This window comes from Neophocaena asiaeorientalis, unplaced genomic scaffold (assembly GCF_003031525.2).
Source record: "Neophocaena asiaeorientalis asiaeorientalis breed wild unplaced genomic scaffold, Neophocaena_asiaeorientalis_V1.1 scaffold92, whole genome shotgun sequence".
Lineage (NCBI taxonomy): Eukaryota > Metazoa > Chordata > Mammalia > Artiodactyla > Phocoenidae > Neophocaena > Neophocaena asiaeorientalis.
Genome location: NW_020174057.1, coordinates 7,418,351 through 7,433,475, shown reverse-complemented (window position 1 = coordinate 7,433,475; position 15,125 = coordinate 7,418,351). Strand labels below are relative to the sequence as shown.

At 40.6% G+C, this 15,125-nt stretch overlaps 1 pseudogene; it reads right to left on the bottom strand.

Annotated features, from left to right (window-relative positions):
* Nucleotides 1-217: 217 nt before the first annotated feature.
* LOC112405821 (60S ribosomal protein L7-like 1) lies at nt 218-14,660 on the bottom strand (annotated as a pseudogene).
* Nucleotides 14,661-15,125: the final 465 nt, after the last annotated feature.

Here is a 15,125-nt window from a genome sequence, read left to right as displayed (position 1 = left end):
CATGGTGGCTAATGTGGAAAATACACAGGAACTTTTCCTTGGAACTGGGGTGGGATGAAAAGTGCCTGCTGTGAACATCGCCATCTTTTCCCTGACACTTCCCCTCCAGTTTCTGAGGATATAGCAGAAAATAACCTTCTTTGAAGATACTGGGTAACAATTACATAAAACAAAAACACTTTCTTGCAATGCACTTGTACTTTCAGAGATTCCAAGTTTAGTTCAGCTGCTGGATGAGCCAGTTGATGTGTTTGCCTCCATAACCAGGTGAGCTCACTTGCTTGAGGAAGCCCACCCTATTCTTGGTAGTGTGATGGGCCACTGAGAGTTGGAAAGGGCACAAGAACCCTGAGATCGCCTGAAAATTCTTCCCTGGGCAGGCAATTTCATGAATGAAGTCTTCCAAGCAAATGACACCAAACTTCCCCAGGTGCTCCTCAATCACTGTGTTGTCTGTCAGAGGGATGATTTTATTCTTGACCTTGGCTTGTCCGTGTTTCAAACTGAGTTCCCAAACAGACTTTAGATTTGCAAATTCCCCAGGCCACGTAAGAGTCCACTATACCAAAGCGTTTTTATGGTATGAGGGTTTACTTACACAAAGATACCACTGAAAATCTTACTTAGGCAAAGTCTTGCAATGGTACTCTGCACCAGTAAACTCACCACATTAATCCTTTGGATGCCTACAACAGAGACCAAGAAAGGTTTACCTGGCACTTTCAAGCCATGGGGTTTCCCTTCTAACCATCTAAGGTGCACCCTGTCATGTAGTTGCTGCCAGGAATCATTTAGGAACCATTCTAGTCACTTAAACTGGAGCTCTTTTCATTTCCTCTGCTCCTTTTCTTGCAAAAGTGCCTGCTTCTCTTGGGTGGCTTTGAGGGCCTGATACGCCTTCCTCTTTTTAGGAGGTTTTCTGGAACCAAAGTGATCGTTTTTTTTTTTTTTTTTTTGGTCTTCCCATCTTTCCAATGCTGCTGGCTACCACTCCTGCGCAGCCCCACTGCACTTTAATTACTGTCATTTAAAAGATGACCATGTTATGAGAGGCATAATACCTACCAGAAATAGACTTTTCACATTAAACCATCCTTTTTTTAAAAAATTCATCTTGGTTATACAAGCCTGTGTCAGAAATTTTACAAAATTGTTCATTCCTATAAAAATTACTTTCAAAGATATCCTACCATTTTATCCCCAGAAAGTGACATTAGCTTCTATCACATAAGAAAAAAAAAATGGCATTAAGTGAACATCTTGAAGATAAGAATGCATGCTTTTAGTACAAGCAAGCTTTCTCCACACTTTCCTTTTTCTTCTTCACCCCATTCCCTTTGTCCTACCACTTTTCCTTTCCTTCCTTTGTTCTCCATTTCCAACTGCCGATGAAATATGGGACTTGCAGTCCTACTTAGAGCAATCGTGGGTTTTAAGTTTGCTGACTGCTTTTCTAGCATGAGGATTTAGGCAGCGGGGAGCACAGACTGGGAATGTAGTCTAATGTTCCCAGGTTCTAAATATCACCAAATCAGAAAAGGATTGCATTTGTGAAACTGAAGAGAGACTCTTTTTATCTTTCAATAACCCCCTATGCCGTCCTTAGCACCAAATGCAAAAGAAAGGGTGAGAGAAAGGGCAAGAGGACTTATCAGAGAAGAGACTTTCTGCTGGGACGTTATAAGTAGCATGAAGGAAGAGTGAGTTAAATTTCAGTTAACAGCGCTGAACCCGCAAAGGAAAGGATGGGAAAAGGCAATAAAGAGCTGTGACAGTGCTGACTGAGGATCTAGCAAAAGGGCAGGGTGCCTTCCATCTGTTTGGAGAGTGCAGGCTGAGCCATTGGTGGGGGGCGGCGATCATCCTCAGGGAAGCTGTGACTCAGTGACTCTGCCAGCAATGATGTGTGGGCAAAGCAAAGAAGTACAGTAAAAAAAATGACTACCCAGAAAGTGGTGGTGACAGCAGCACTTACTGACACCTGTAGTGAAAAAAGCTCACTCATTCACCTTTTCAAGTGTTGCTTGTGAAGCAGCTACTCTATGTAAATCAGAGTCCCTAAATATGCACCCTCTTCCAGATTCCTATAACTTCATATTTAGAGTCTTCCTAAATAGGATCCTTGTCTCTAGCCTCTCCCTATTCCAGTCTATGCTACACACAAAGTCCAGGAAATTCTTCCTGCTACACAAGAGTGGTTATATGCATAGGTTCTGGAATTAGGCTTCCTGGATTCAAATCCTGGCTCCACAATTTATTAGTCTGTGATCTTAGGTTAAGTTAGCTAAACTCTCTGAGCCCTCAAGCATCAGTCAGCTCGGGATAAGTAGCAGAAACAAATGTTCCCAACATCTTCCTGGTTTTAACAATAGCGCTTTGCTTCTTGCTCATGTGTGTGTCCATCCTAGGTCTGACACTATGCTCTGCAAAATTCTCACTCTGTGATCAAGCCTAAAACTGCTGCCTCACCTGGATCAGGCCAGCCAGTGGCAGAGGAAAATCACAGAGTAACACTAAACCTTTTGCAGATTCCTCACCTGCAAAATTACTTCCTCATCCTTTCCTCCTTAATGCCATACTCACTTCCCTCTAAGATACAAATAAATGTTCAGCCCAACAAAGACAAAATAATTTGCCATTTTCTGCCCAATAATTAGGCTCGATATTTCATATACAGTTGGCTCAATTAATAGAGAGTAATGGACCCACCCAGGGAAAACAGGTATTTCTACAAAAAAGAGTTCTGCTTACAAAATGAAACTAAGACATCAAGCCCTTATTGTTACCTTGACATTGAACAAGTTAGCTCCAGCACAGGAAAGTTGTGGAGGAAAAACTACATAAGAGCCTTTTTATTTTCAATGAATATGCCCACACATCTTCACATTTCTAAACACCTTTATAGCATATCATCTATTTCGTACAATACAGCAAAATATAATGTCATGAAAGTGATTGCATTTGTGAAGATGATGACTAAAAATTAACAATGCTACACAGAAGAATGACAGCCAGTACGTTCGTCAGGCTAGACTCACTGTTATAACAGACAACCCCAAAATTCAGTGACTTACAATAAATGTTTGCTTGTTCTCATCACAGTCCAGTGTAGGGTGATGGTAAGAGTGGCACAAAAGATCTCATCACAGTGCAATATGGGCTGGTGATGGCAAGTGTGGGGCTAGGAGATCTGCTCCACATTCACATTCAGGAACCCAGGCCGCTTCCATCTCGCCACGGTCTCCCTCCTGTATGTCCTTGGAGTCCTCTCTATTCAGCTGTAAGATCAGTAAAGAGATTAGAGGATTGCATTTAGGAGGATTTTATGGCCTAGGCCTGAAAAAGGTGTATATCCCTTCTACCTCATTCAGTGACCACAACTCTGACACAAGGCTGCACCTAACTGCAAAGGAGGCTAGGAAACATCGTCTAGCTACATGTCTGAAAGAAGGCAATTGGGGGAAAAAACAGTCAATCTGTTCCACAGTGACTTAGGCTCACTTTCTAGCTAGGTGACTTGATCTAGTACACAAGCCTTAAAGGCAGTGATTCAAATATGTGAATTTACGAAAGCACAAATTACAACATGTTCTATACATTTGGCCTCATGTGCCATGTATCTTTGGAAATGATGGTCTGTTTTGCTATTATAAAGAACCGTTCTGACACAAATTGCTGAATCATTATGTGAAATGAAGGTGTCTGATCACTGGGTTAGGCTATTTGTAAGCTAACAAGTAGAAGAGAAAAGGCATTCAAATGCTCACCCGCAGAATAAACACACAGACACAGAACACCATCATGCTATGCTTTGCGCAAACACACAAACTCCTCCCACAGAGACTGACATAATGGAGGGGAAAAAAGAGAGAGAGAGAGAGAGAAGGAAAGGATATCTACACAAGGAATTGAACCAAATCAAATGTTTTGGGATACGCTTGACTACCTGCCCTGATAAGGAATAAGATGAATTTGTAAGATTTGCCTGGCCTCACAGTCAATAATTGTTAGAAAATTGTCAGGCTCAAGATGGATGACATCATGTAGGGCAAATGAAGATCATTTCCTTCTACACTGATTGGTGCTTGAGGTTTGTTTATACCCCAGCTGCCTGGGCCTTGTTGTAAGTAACCAGATATCATAAGTTTGAAACAGGCTTTCCATTTGCATCACTGGGCAATGAGTGCAGCCAACAGGAAGCCCAGTGATTCAGATAACTTGTTTTAATTGAAATCAATACCAGCACAGGCAAAAACTGCCTGGAATGGCAGTGCTATGCTCTGATAGAAGATTTTCATGATCTCTACCAATGATAACCATTATTAAGAACAAACTGTTAACTTCAACAGTGACATATAGTGCTTTCCAAGAGGAAAGAAAAAGTTTTGGGACCAGAAAACTGTCCAGAAAAAGTTTTGGACAGTTTTCAATAAGGGAAAAAAAGGAAAGAAATTTTACTTCTTCAGGTCTCTATTAAGTTTCAGTCTCAGACTCAAGTTCAATTCCAGTTTGAATTTCCAATAAGTGGAAAGAGAAGATTAGCTACCCTAGTCCCTCTCCTGCCAACTCTTCTCCAGCCTTTCTTTTCCACTCTCACCCAGATTAGGTCTGGTGAAAAAGAGAATAATTATGACAATTAATATTTATTGACTATCTTCCAGGTGCAGGGCTGTGTTCTAGTCCAGGGATCAGCAAACTTTGTCTATAAAAGGCCAGATAGTAAATATTTTAGGCTTCATGAGCCATACCGTCTTGGTTGTGACTATTCAGTGCTGCCTATGTTATGCAGACACATAGAAAATACATAATAACTTGGTGTCCCTGTGTTCCAACAAAACTTTATTTGTAAAACAAGCAGCAGGTCAGATTTGGCCTACAGACCATACATAGTTTATGGACATAGTTATGGACACTAGAGTTTACATATTTTACTTATCTTCACTGAGGAGGGTATTACTATCTTATTTTACAGATGAAGTAGGCACCCCTCCCCCCAAAGCTTTCCCTCTAGTTATGGGTGAAGCTGTGTCTATACTAAAGGCAAGTCTAACACCAAAGCAGCCTATACTTTTCCAACTTTGCCACTCTACTGCATGACTGGAAAAGGCAGTTAGGCAGCCTGGACAGTAGCAGAAGCTACACCCCTGGGCCTGACTGCAAATTGCAGCTGCTAGTTTGAAGAGTTGCCCAACTCTTCTCTCCTGGTGATCCAGTGTTGACCTAACCGAATTTTCATGATGCAAGGTATATAAAGAGTCAGATACCACTGAAAACAAGCACTGTCAGAGAGTGTAAACCCCTAAAAAAAATTCATTCCCCATGGCCTCTGGGACCTCAGCTCCAACACAGGTCAAGAATTGGGCCAGATCTGAAGAGTATTTGAGCATTAATTTGGTATCACACAAATACCATATTTATAGCATCCATGTATTTAATGCCCACCAGTAAGATGGGGAGTAAGGGTATCTATATCTCCAGAGCCTTGCGTGGAACTTGACACATAGGAAATTCTCAAGAAATATTGGTGCCATGGGTAACTGAGGTAATAAAACTTATTTACTACAAATAAAAATATAATTATAAAATTATATATATTAATACGATAAGTATATATTATTATAATCACATGTAGTAGAATTATATTACATGTAATTATAATTACCTATTACAATATATAAATAAATTAAAAGTTTTTATAAGCAATGTAATAAAAGTAAGGTATTATTCCTGCTTTCTGTAAGCTGACACGCCAATAGAAAAGAAGAGAAATATACACACATGTTATTGGCCCTGCATTATTGCTGAGAAGTAAAAAGTGCTCTAATTGTTCAGAGGAGAACAGAAAGCTTAACTCCCTCTTCTGCAGGCACATCTTCATAAAGGAGATGGCGTAGAGGCCGGCTCTTGGAACTGAGTAGGATTAGGCGGGTGGAGATGTTGGTAGGTGGAGGAAGGGCATTTCAGGCAAAGAAGACATGGTGAGCAAAGATAGGGAGATGGGAAAAGGTCAGGCATCTTAGTAGAAGAGAAGCTGCTTGGTTTGACTAGAGCATTGAGCAGGAAGGGGGAATAATGAAAGATAAGGCCAGAAAGATAGGTTGGGAGAAAGTATAACTTCAATCATAATAGAAGAGTTTTGAAATAAAAACTAATGATGGGAAATGTATTTCCAAACAGAAGAGTATTCCAAAGTTTTCTCCAAAAAGTAGTTATCTTCCTAATTAAAAGACACTGATAGAAAAAAAAAAAGCTTTGCTGAATTGTAATAAACTAGAAAAAATTGGTGTCTTAATGCAGAGGAAATAGTGTCACTGAACAGTCATTTGTAAAGTTATTATGTTTTTAGTTGCTTAATGTGTGAATTTACATCTATTCTAATTGATCATGTCTCAGGAGGTACTCTCACATCATAAGGGAGGAACAGAATGTAAATTTTCTCATTGTTGTATTTCCAGCACCTAGCACAGTGCCGGGTAGGTGGCAGAAGCCCAATAAATGTTTAAAGAAGAAATGAATAAAGTAATACTGCCCTTTGTATTCATAAAAATAAGCATCTTTTTGTTTATTTCTTGGTGTAGGTAAATACACATCAGTAATTCGAAAGCCAGCTAGGAAATTCACCAAAAAAAAAACACCCAATAAAACAACAAACACTACTTAGGTTAAGACCCTTGCCTTGATTTTAGTGTTGATTGATGAAAGAATCAATTAAACCTGGGTTCTTATTTTAAAATCAGAGCCCTTTGAATTTAGCCATATGTGAGAGATCCATGTAGTCCATTATTTTCTGACGGCTACAAATAATTTTAACATAGAAAATAATGCTTAAATCAAAAAAAGATCATCGGCCTCCTAACTGTTCTTCCAGCCCACACCCACTGCCCACTCCTGTGTGACCTACAGTGCTCCTGAGTTATCTTCTTCAAATATGATCATGATTTTAACACTTTGTAATCCCAGATTAATGGGTCAATTTAAACGGAAAGATTTGCAAAACCTTACTAGCAATATCCTAGCAAGAATATTACAACAGAAGGTAAATCATGGCCTGCAGCCTAGAGGGTTTTCATGGGAATTCCTGTGTCTGTCTGGGCCAGTCTTTGGGGTCTAGACTGAGGGAAATCAGTCCCTACATTTGCTAATCACTGAAGCTAAAGCAGGATTTCCGTGCCAAGTAGGCAAAGCATAATCCTTAGAGACACACCTGCCTCTGAGTAAGATGATGAAACCCCCAGATGGTGACTTGTTATTTCCATACAGCACAGGCAAGTGTCCAGTGTCAACCAGGCATGAAACTGAAGCATGAGAACGGTCCAGAGCTGAATAGTGAATGCAAGGCTTTTTCTTTTTCTTTTCTTTCTTTCTTTTTTTTTTCTGGTCTTTAGCTATTGTGTACTTAAGAAAACATTTCTTGGTGGTAATGGTTACAGTGATGGTAGATGGCATCCCACTGCCTTGCAAGAAACGGCTAGCTCCTGAGGTTATTGCAGTGGCTCTGTCTGAGCAGTGCGGCTTCCAAAAGTGGAGGTGGAAATTAACTGGCATTTACGTAGCAAAGCTGCAGGGATAATTAGTAATTCGACACACAGCCGTTCAGGGCAAGGTCAACAGGAGGAGTAACATAGCATCATATGATAACCGTTTAATGGACTCTGTGAAATGAGTGTGTGGTCTAGGCTCAGCTCTGCCCAGGTACTGGTTCCCACACTCCCAGGCTTGGGAGAGGGTCAACTGAACACAAAGAGTCAACATACAGCTCTGGCTGGATAGAGTTAGCCACCAAAGCCCCATTAGACCAGAAGTTGGAGCTCCTTCTGGATAAATAAAGTCGTTCAATGAAGCTACAAATGCGTGACATTTTAAGTGTACTGAGCCAGCTGAATTTTACCAGTTGGTGTAATTTTTCAACTTGAATAGTTTTTCCATTTCTTTGCCACAGCATTGTGAGAGGGACTGGACAGAGTCACACTGATCCTGGGGAAAATTAGATGTTTGGATAGAGAAAAGGCAGGAAGGCTTCGTGTTGAAGGTTTACTAGCAGGAAAAATTTTAAAATGGCCTTCCATTCATGAGCAAGGCTTCACAGTGGCCTGACACCATGGGAATTCACCAGACAGTTGGGTGGAGCTCAGCGACCTCTAGTTATGAAGTTTTCACCCTTCCTTCGCCTCAGCTGGATTCATGAGAGTGTCCATTTTCAATGATGCCAAACCTTTCTTTAACAATAGAGATCACTCTTCTGTGTTCAGTGAGAACCAATTAATGTCATTATGCTAAGAATTGCTACTAACATTTTTTCAACACTAATGCTTTGTAGATATTTAATTCCCAATTGCCATTTGTCATAGACCTACTGTGTCCTATTCTAGAAACCATTTACCCTATGCCCCAGGTTCCATCTAAAGAGAGCCCAAGCGTAGGTTAACACATAAATAGTTTTCTAATTCTTTACAACAAGTGTCAGCAAACTTTTCTTGTAAAAGGCCAGATAGTAAATACTTTCAGCTTTGGGGGCCACACATGGTTTATTCTCTGTGCAACTACTCACCTCTACCTTGTAGCCTGAAGGCATCTGTGGACAATACATCAATGAATGAATGCAGCTGTGTACTAATAAAACTTCATTTTAAAAGCAGGCACCAGATTGTGGCTTGTAATACAAAATCACCAGAACATCAAACTGAGAGCGAAAGAAAGAAACAGCCACAGTTTACTATTTTGTTGAAACTATAATCTGATTTCTTTCAGTCATGGCTATGGAGAATTAATCCCCTTAGTCAGATGCAGAAGCAGCTTCATTGTCAGAGTATTTTATTAATTCATGATTTATGCTTTACCTACTTTCAAAAAAAAAAAATAAATCCCAAGTGGCTGTTACAGGTAATATATACGTAAAGGTTCACCTACATGGTGTAGCTGAAGAGACATTCCCCAACCAATGCAATTCTAGGTAGAATTATATGTCATCGATTAGAAATTCATCTGAGACAAAAATCTGACTTCTTCTAACACTTAGTTAAGATGGGCTGTGTCAAGCTTGAGCAGACAAAGCCAACGAGGAGAGAGGGCTTCTCAGGCAATGAGCAAATCAGATCATGAGCCAGCAGAGAAAACGCTCTTTAGGACAGAGTAGGAGCTAAATTTAGAGTTGGTGTCAAATCATAGCTTTATGCATCATTAAAGAGGTGAGAACAGGGAGAAGAAAAAGCACTAACATTTTTTGAGAAATTACTATATGCCTAGCATGGTATTAGTAAGTACTTTAAAATGAGCTATCCATTCAATCTTTTTGATACTCCAAAGTAAGTATGCTTATCCACATATTACAGGAAAAAAAAAAAAGGAAACATTTTCCTTAAATTTACACAACTGGTACCTCTTAGAGTTGGAATCTGAACCCATCTCTCTCTAGTTCCAAAGCATATGGCTTTCTGTTATACAACACCGCCTCTTGAGCACAAAATATCAACATTTTGCCTATCTTAAGTCAAGGATTCTCTTACTTCTTCCTAATTCCTTTAACCTATGACATGCTCTTATTGTCTGTTCATTGTTGAATCAAATCATGGTTAATATAACCTTAATCAAAACCCAGTCCTATGATTGGTATATAGTTCCTCGGATTTGAGGTTAACTAGCCCACCAGAGATCAAATAATAGGTCGTATGTCAAAAACTATATTCCACCTCTTTTCTCACTCGGTTAACTGGAGCTGGCTTCCAAATAGTCCATAACTCTCATGCATTTGGCTACCAATTAGTCCTGAGAGTATAATAATTAAAAGAAAAAGAATAGCTAACATTTACTGTGTACTAAGTATGCACCAGTCAGTGTGACATCACTCAGAATCCTTTGATGATCCTCTAAGGAGAGTAGAACTGTGATGCCATATTATGTAAACTACTTCTCACTAAGAGGATAATCTGCTTTGGGTCACCCAACTGGTAAATAGCTGAGCTGAGATTCAAATTCTCATCTGCTTAAATTACTTCTAAATTTTCACTTCCTGAATGAATATTTTGGCCCCAGGAAAGTAGTTTGAGGAAGAATAGGCAGCTCTATTCACTCTTCCTGCTGCCTCAAGAACCCCTACAGAAACTGGGAGCTACAAGTAGTAGAAGAAAGAAAGGGAAGGGACAGATATTGTTGAAGGAGAAACAGAATTGCCTTAATAATAAAACTTTTTCAAAAATTTGCTTTGGAGAATTTAAATGTATGTACATGTTTGTCCAAAAGCGATCAAAAGTAAAATTCAAATACTGTACTTACCAGTACTTGCATTTTACTCATGTAGAGATAGAATTTGTACAAAACATATAAGAAAGTGAATAAGAGTTCTTTCTCTCTTTTTTATTTCTCAACAACCAGCTACCCAGAGCACCTCATTATAGGTTTTCCAGTATTACAAACCCAGGAGTCCCTGACTTTATACTGAATTTCAGAAAGCCCACATTCTATGTGCATTCACCTAAGGCTGTGAATCAAATGACAAACTGTTCATTTTATTCTCAAGTAGGAACATTCCACTTTCTCTGACAAGGTTACACATATATTGTCCTTTTAGTCTTTCCTTACAACAGAGTATAATGATAAATCTCTTTGCCTATATGGAATCAAGATATGATTCTAAAACAACAAAGACTGTAATTGTATTAGCAGCACAATGAGTCACCCTATCACTTATATCCTGAATAAATGTGAGATGCATCTGTTGAAATGGAATCCGTGGGCTCCTTTTAATGGGCCAAATGTCTCCAAGGACAAAATAGTGGGAGGAAGTGATCCAGCTGCTCAGACTACAAATCTTTTGTCCTTGAAAGAAAAATCAGCAAAGCATCCTGTAAAAAATAATTGTATGCACTTTACCTTGGGAAAAGATTAACAAAATTTAGGTAGAACACTGATCATTTGACTATATCTATTGCTATTCATTCCTCACAGGAGGTCTGGCAAGAGTGAATTTCCTCCCTGATGTGTTCCTCAAATTGTGATTTTCAAACTTTTTCAAGGCCACTTCAGAGAAACAAAAGAGCATATAATCTACCTGCCTTACCCACTCCCATTGCTACTGCAAAAAACAAAACAAAACAAAAAAACCCTCACCAAATAAATGGAAAGGAGAGTGTCGTGGATAAGGTGTCAAGGGAAGGGATGAACCAAGTGTTCCTTAGTGTGAAAATTTTAAATATAACATAAAACTTATTGTATAAAGTGGGGGCATCCTAGGACTTTAAAACTGCTCAGGGCCCCTCTGAATGGCCCTGGCTGATCTGCAAATGCCCTTGGACCAGGGCAAGACTACTTTGTAAGAGGAAGAAGGATTTTCTTCATGAGAGAAAGTTGGCCTAGGGGTTGGGGGGAGAGAAAAAAGGTGCATGTCCTAGAGGTGAGAGAGAGCTTGCACAATAGTTGCTCCAAGTTTCCTAGGGTTGACACTCCTTCCTGTCACTCTCACTGCCCCCAACCTCACTGATGTAGGGAGACAGAGCCGCCATCTAGGATCTCCGGGAAGATCGTGACATTACTTGCCTGGGCCCTCCGAGTCATGCCCTGGAGAGAGGAAACCTCAAAGCACAAAGGACAAAGGACGCATTAGAAAAGCTGTGCCTCACAGATCGCTCATCTCGCTCCAAGGGGGTCAGGCTTCATTCCTTTTTCTATTCTGCCAACTGCAGTAAAGGAAAGAGGGAGCCCAACCCTGCTGAGGAAAGGAAGTGGCAGGGGTGGCACTGAAGATGACAGAGTAGTTCTGGCAAAGGCCCTGCCAATTGATGAATGTGCATAGAGGTGCATGCTTGGTGTTAGCAGCAGAAAAAAAATACGAGGCACGCTGAGCAGGTCGAAGCAGTGACAGACAGCAAGAGTGGGCAAGGGGTAGAGCAAACTCTGACCAGTTTGTGCAGGAGATACCCAAGGCATTGCAGTCTCCTTGCTGTGAGTAAAGATGGGATGGGAAATGCATAATAGATCACTTAAGGATTGCATGGTTGAAATTAGCCACTGAGAAGACTGGGGACCTCTAGGGAGTTTTGTTAACAGGAGGAAGGTCATTATCATTGCATCATAATGAACATTTATAGGGCATTTGCTTTGGCCCAAGCACTGTAGTAAGACCTATGCATGCATTTTCTCTTTAATCCCCATAACAACTCTGTATGGTAGACACTGTACTTCCCTAGAGTGGTATGGCCATTCTACCGATGAGGAAAGGGAACCCCTTGAAAAGTTAAAAATCTTGCCCGAGATTACATAGCCGGCAATGGCAGAGTGAAGACTGGTCCTTAGGTCTGTCTTATATCAAAGGTAGACTCTTTAAATAATGTTGAAGTACTTACCAGCAGCCCTGCCTTGTCTCTCTCCTTAGGATTTTTATGTACATTCATATTTGTTCATCACTCATGTACCAAAGACCTATGAGAATCTACTATGTGCCAGGCCCAGTGCTCAGCATTGGGGAAACATTTATGGAAATATCAGCAGAATCCCACATCTTTTGGAGCTTTCAGTCTAGTTGAGGAGACAGACATTAGTCAAATAGTTGCACACATAAATATAAAATTACGATTGTGATAAATGCTGTGGAGGATTTTAAAGCACATAACAGGGGTATTTGCTTAGTCTGAAGGTTCCCTACAAAAGGGACCAGTGAGCTGACAATGGAAGAATGAGTAGAAAATAACTAGGTTAAAGGGTGGAGCTGAGAAAAGCATCTTATCTGGTACTAAAGCCCTGCTGGGGAAAGGGAACAGTATCTGGTGGAGGAAATAATTAAAAAGGGAAGGTGATATTATTGTGACTACAGAAAGAGAGAGATAAAGGGTCTACAGAGGATAATAGGAGAGTCTTGCATAGCTTTCAATGTTGATAGGAAGGATTCAGTAATGCTAATAGTTGTTATGAAATATAATAGCTGGTTGTATGCAAGACAGTCTTCTAAATACTTTACACATATTTACTCATTTAATCTTTCTTAGCCTCTGTGGACGAGGTACTCTTATTATTCTCATTTTACAGATAAAGAGATGGAAGCACAGAGTTTAAGGAACTGGCCCAGCTACTAAATGTCAGGGCTCCAGCGTTCTTGTTCTTAACCAATATAGATGCCTGCTTCTATCTTTTATAGAGAAGGGAATGAATATATTAAGAAAGTACAATCAATAGATTAAGATGGTAGTTCCTAAATACCAGTGCACATGAACATCAACAAGTATGCCCATTAAAATTCAGATGTCTGTTGCTCAAGCAATTGCAAGAAGGAGTGTATAGCCTAAGAGTGAAACTGAGCAGGACCTTGTGGGGCTCCTGGGCACAGAAGCCTTTCCGTGTCCCCTGTTTCTTGTTTGTAGGGAATAGACTTCAGCCTCCAGTGACCTTCCCTGAGTTCCAAAGGGCAGATTCAAACAGTTGCTAATCAGGGAAGGAGAGGATGCAGAGACAAGGGAGGAGCAGTCAAGAAACAATAGTGCAGCCTTGGGGCAGGGTCCTGGTTCTGCTTCAAGGGATACACATAACAATACCTTTGAGCTCTTTACAGAACTAAAACCCCCAACAATGGAAGATGTTAGCATTCTTCATTCCAGATTAAAAGAACCATAGAAGCTCTTTAAGAGACCACCTGAGGCCAGATTAAATGAGTGCAGGCCCTACACACACCCTAATCATTATTGGCAACGCACCCTTGAACTATTGATATAACACTCCTCACCAAATCCTCCCAGATTGGGACACAGTTTTGAGAGACGTGAGCCTGCTGTGTCCCCCTTTGCTGGGCAAAGCAGTAAAGCTATTCTTTTCTACTTCACCCAAAACTCTATCGCCAAGATTCAGTTTGACACTGGTGCACAGAGGCTAAGTTTTCGGGATCAAGAGAGCAATAGGAAGGCCAGATGACTGAGGAAAGACTAGATGAAGAATGGAGATCAACTAAATCTGCCAAGGATGTTGCAGGCTTGAGGTCCTATAAGAGGGAACCAATAAGATCCAGAAGAGGAAAAGATGTATTTATGGCTAAAATGGAAGTAAATGGGAGGCTTGGTTTATTTACAGTGTTCTGGTGTTTGAAATGGGCATTGTTTAAAACTTCTTGTATCCCAGAATTATTTCCCAGAACTTCCTACTGGGTCTCCCAGAACACTGAGATGAACATCTAAACAATTGACAGGGACGAGGGGGAATATCTATGGTCTTTATCCTCCACAGCTAATGGCCTTTCCCCGACACTTACATCACCAGAGAACACAAGCCAACACATGCTATAAGGATGTAACCAGCAGTAGGGAAAACATTCATTATCAGAAAGAATTGCCCAACTCCTAAGGATTCAGCTATGGAAGAAAAAACTTCTGCTTAATGGAAATATCAAAAGTTAACTTCTCTTAGTTCTTTCAGTGGGTCACTCTCATTGCCTATTTCAGTGGCCCGCAAGAAGCAAATCACAACTGGAGTCAGATTTCAAGTTCAGGCAACTCTCAACTATCTGTGTATTTCACAATTTATAATCCATATGAACCCAAGTGCTTTACTTCCCTAAGGACTTCTACTGCCTCCTCCCCTTTACCCAGAAATAACTTCCCTGGCACCTTTAACTGGAGGAAAATGCTTACCTTGAGTTTAACCCTGTAGCCCTTCATTCTGCTACCATGAACTTCAATAGTCAACATTCAGGCATATAGAAGTAAGACTTCCAGTTTCTGGTTCTGCAGGTAAGGAGCTTGGAAGTCACCATTCTGTCCTAACAACAAGTAAAAAAGCTCAATAGACTGAAAAATTAACTCTACTTGTATCTGTAAGAGAGCGGAGGACAGAGAGGAAAAGGCTGCCCCCAAGATTGGAGAGATAGGCAAACACAGGGAATCACGGCTCACAGGAACAGAGGCTGTGGAGCAGACACCATCGGGGGATCCAGCCAGTGCTGGGGGCAGGAAAACTTGAACTGTGAATGACGAATTGCTGGAGACTCAGTGTGGACAACTCTGAGAGTTAAAAACTGCAGGGGGACCCAGTCACAGGGGGAGCCCTGCAATATTGTGAGAAGGGACACATCTTACCTCATGAAAGTGAACTGGGCACAAAATGTAGCATCTCCATCTCCCCACTCCTCCTGAGTTTGGGGGAAGAGGACATAA